The following is a 4,449-nucleotide window of genomic DNA, read 5'->3' as shown; positions in this document are numbered from 1 at the left end:
TGGCATTCTCCCACCTCGCTAACCCCCACCCCAAGACACCAACTACCTAAATAACCTCACTTCCTCTCTCATGTGTGACTCTGCTGACAGATAGGTCTCCCGATATCAGTCAGCAGACCTCATCCTGAGATGCCAATTAAAAGTGTCTGGTCTTATAGTCTTTTGCTGGATTATGCCTCCCTTACAACCCCCAACTCAATTTCAATGTCACAAGGACCTCTTGGGCATTTTGGGATCCCAGGTTAAGAACTTTTCAGTAGCAATACATGAATACAATATATTGTACTGAAATTCTGGGATAAAGGTTATATTCTTTCTTGGCCAGTATATTGTGACAAAACAATTAAATGATGAAAAGTAACAACATATAGTCTATTGTTCAAATGATCTTCTACGTGATTTTTTGGAGTGTCAAGCTTCTCTGTGAAAGAGTACAGGAAAATATATACAATGATCTACAGAAATGTGGTGGTAGTCAATCAACAGGAATTATCAGATTCCAGTACATCTGTGAGTGAAAACAGGTGTCAGTTTGAAGGAGGGAGTGATCAGAAGAACCCCATGCAAGAGCTACAGGAAGAGAAGCCTTCATCTTCCAATTTGGTTTCTAGACCATCTACATCATTGAAAAGGAGAAGAATTAGTAAAATAGAAAAAATTTTCATGTGAATTTTCTAGTCAATGACAAAGAAAGCACCAGAAATTAGACAGCATCTCCTTTTCCTCTGATGAAAACCTGTCTTTGTGTAAGAAGGGAGATTTGTGAAAGGAGCGGCGGCAGTGAGTCGACGGGGATGTCACCACATCTGGATCTTGATGATGATGTGAGTGAACATTCAGCTTATTAGTGGGATCAAAACTCAGTTTCAGATCAATTTAGTGTAGAATCTGAAGTTAAATCTCTTGATTCAGAAGATTATAGCCTTACTGAAGAAGAAAAAGAACTCTCAGATGAAGATGATGAGGTATATCGAGTTACTGTGTATCAGGCAGGGAAAAGTGACAAAAATTCATTTGAGGAAGATCCTGAAATTTTCTTAGCGGACTATTGATTGGAAATGTACTTCATGCAATAAAATGAATTCTTCCCTTTCATTTGTGTTGGGCCCTTTGTGAGAATTGGCTTCCTGAAGATAAAGGGGAAATCCTTGAGAAAGTCAAACTAGAAAACCCAACACAGGCAGAAGAGGATTTGGATGTGCCTTATGGAAACAAACAAACAAACAAACTACAGTGACTGTTTCCAGGGAGTTGGGTGTCAAGGAAAACAACAACAATACAGTTACACAGCCTCTCAGTCACAAGAGTGAAGACTATTCTCAGACATCAACATCTAGTAGCCTTATTTATAGTAGCCAAGAAGAAGTCAATGAGGTTAAGAGGGAAGAAACACAAGATGAAGAAAATATGAAATCTAGTTATTCCCTTAATGCCATTGAACCTTGTGTGATTTGCCAAGGTCGAACTAAGAATGGTTGTATCATTCATGGTAAAACTGTAGATCTTATGTTATGTTTCACATGTGCAAAAAAGCTAAATAAAAGAAATAAGCCCAGTCCAGTATGCAGAAACCCATTCAAATGATTGTGTTGATGTATTTCAACTAGCTACCTTGTCATAAGAGTAGAATTACATATTTATAGCCTTAAAATTTAGACAAGATGACTTTTAATTTTATTTACATTGATCAAAGTAAGAAAGAATCTGCCTGTGAAATTCCTTGTGGTATAATTACCTACTTTGAGGGGAGAAGAAGTGGTGAATATTCACTTTTAGGAATAATTTCTACTTTCTCTTAAAATGTTTAAATTAGTACTTTCATGTAAGAAGAAAAAACATGTATAAGATACTTAATATTTAAATTTTAGATACTCTGAATCTCTCCAATTCTTAGATTCTCTATTCTTTAAAAATATGGTAGTCATATTTGGTGCTATGTAAGTAAAAAATGTACTCCTTATTTTCCAGCTTCTCTCATATATAGTAAGGGAAAGGTAAAGTTTCCAGTTGAGAATAGCTTATTATTTACTCTCAAGACAAAATTTTTTCAACACTCCCTTGTAACATGTGAAAATTTCTTGAAATAACCTGGCATATGAGGCCCTTTATACACCTAATTTTAGGATTTTGTGGAATATATTACTTCCTGTAAGTTGGAGGACAATTTTAAGACACTTTGAAGCATCTTCTTGGGCTAGGCATGGTTTTGAGAATTCTCTAGATTTCAGTCCTTGGCTAACAGCCAGTTTAAACTTTTGAATTTAGAAAAATTGATTCAAAAATCAGATATGCAGAACTGTTCATCTTATTATTTTTTAACAGTACTGGGGGATTGAATCCAAGGTCATCTACCACTGAGCTATGCCCCCAATCCCCCTTTTATTTTTTCAAAAAGGTCTTATTAAGTTGCTAAGGCTGGCCTTGAACTTAATCCTCCTGCCCCAGTCTCCTGAGTTTTTGGGATTGTAGGTGTGTGCCACCACACCTGACAACTGCTCATTTTAAATACTAAATGGAAAGGTTCCAACTTCTCTCTCTCCAGAAATGATGCATCAGTTTTCTTCAAGAAAGTCAGGATCACAAGATGCATTCTAAAATGATCTCTGTCACTATTTAGGTTAACTTCTTGGTTATAAGAAGAATCTTTAGCAAAATAAAATAACCACCTTGATTTAAGACTCCAGTGTTTTCTCCCATATATGATAGCTATACATATTCAGATGAGGACAGTAAAATTAATTGTACTGTAAGTTTGGGATCACAGTACATTGTTGGTTTAAACTTCCAAAGTGCTACCGCCTCATGACTTAGCCATCTATACATTTTTATGTAAGAAACAAATGCCTGAGAGATCAATACTTTAGCTTTGGCAGTCCTCAAATATAGTGAAGTTTTATTAATTTGTGATTTACAGTACTTTGACTAAGAAGAGAGGATGGACTAAGAAGAATCCATTCTTTTTGAGGCAAGTTAGTAGTAATGGGTTATGCATGGGAGTACATATGCAGTGAGTGCTGTTTACTCAAGTGGGACATTACAAGTGGGACATTTAGGGTGTCTGCAGCATCTGCTGTGGAGTCAACATTCAACTGCAAATGGAACCCAATTTTACAATTCATAAATAACTAATGTAGTCTTGTCTAAATTTTTAAGATTACTATACATGTTATTTATTGATTGACAAATAAATGATTTATTAAATTATTAAAAAATAAAGTGACTCAAAGGCCTCATTAAGAAGAGGATATCAGAAGAAAGATCAGAAGGAGGTGAAGGAGTAAATTTTACAGTTATCTGGGCAAAGAGTGTTCTTGGAAGAGAGACTATAAAATGCAAATGCCCTGGGACAGGAGCATGCCAAGTGTGGTAGAGGCAGAGTGCAGAAGCCCATGAGACTGGAAAAGAGGAAGCAAAAGATACTGAAAAAGAAGGACAACTACAAGCAAAAGGGGGCCAGACTCCAGGGAGCCTTCCACTATGTTTAAAATATTTATGATTCCACTCTAAGTTAAGTAGAAATCCACTGCACAGCTTTAAGCAAAGAAATGGCATGATCATATTCATGTTTTAAGGGGATTTCTCTTTGCATTTTTTTCTTTATTTCCTTTTTTGGTGTGTGTTTGTGTAATACTTGGGATTGAACCCAGGAGCATTCTGCCTCCAAGCTACACCACCAGCCTATTTTATTTTTTATTTTGAAACAGGGTCTCAGTAAGTTGCTGAGGCTGCCCTCAAACCTGTCATCTTCCTATATTCGCCTCCTAAATCCTGGGATTACAATCATGCATGACTTTTAAGGAGATTTCTCTGACTCCTGTATTAGAAACTTAAAATTTAAAACATACAATGCTCCTTTGCTTTGAAAACAAAAGGGCAATAAAAATATTATACTCTGATTATGATAATAAATACCTTGTCCATGTCAAATATGTAATTAATTCATTCTCATTTGGGCATGTGTCTGAAAAATGGCTGTAAAAGTTAGAACTGACCCATTTATCCTCTGTCACCTTGGCACCCTCTGATGCGCTGTACACACAGAGGGGCCAACTGGTTAGAATTAGGTGCTTCCGCTCCACACTGGACAGTGAGAGGAAAGGGTGGGCAGCAGGAGCTTATCATTGACAGGTGCATGCTAAATTATTTCTCTCTCCTCCTACTACTAAAGTGGAAATTAGCTTCCTTTCAAGAGCAACTAAATACCACTTTTATAAATAAAAAATAAGGTTTCTTTATTTTAATTACTTTTTCTAAAGAAAATATAGCGCAAACCAGGCATGTTGGCACAGGACTATAATTCCAATACTTGGGAGGCTGAGACAGACGGATTGCAGGTTGGAGGCCAGTCTTAGATTTAGTGAGGCCCTCTGCAATTTAGTGATACTCTGTTTAAAAAAAAATAGACATGGCCGGGTGTGGTGGCACATGCTTGTAATCCCTGCTCTTGGA

General features: G+C 36.7%; 1 pseudogene across 1 annotated transcript; it reads left to right on the top strand.

Moving 5' to 3' along the window:
• Positions 1 to 794: 794 nt before the first annotated feature.
• Positions 795 to 1,607, top strand: LOC308266090 (E3 ubiquitin-protein ligase Mdm2-like; annotated as a pseudogene). Its single transcript has 2 exons — positions 795 to 965; positions 1,042 to 1,607. The product of its transcript is annotated as an E3 ubiquitin-protein ligase Mdm2-like (transcript).
• The last annotated feature ends 2,842 nt before the right edge of the window (positions 1,608 to 4,449 follow it).

This window comes from Muscardinus avellanarius (assembly GCF_963383645.1).
Source record: "Muscardinus avellanarius genome assembly, chromosome: 8".
NCBI lineage: Eukaryota > Metazoa > Chordata > Mammalia > Rodentia > Gliridae > Muscardinus > Muscardinus avellanarius.
This window is presented reverse-complemented; position numbering and strand designations above follow the sequence as displayed.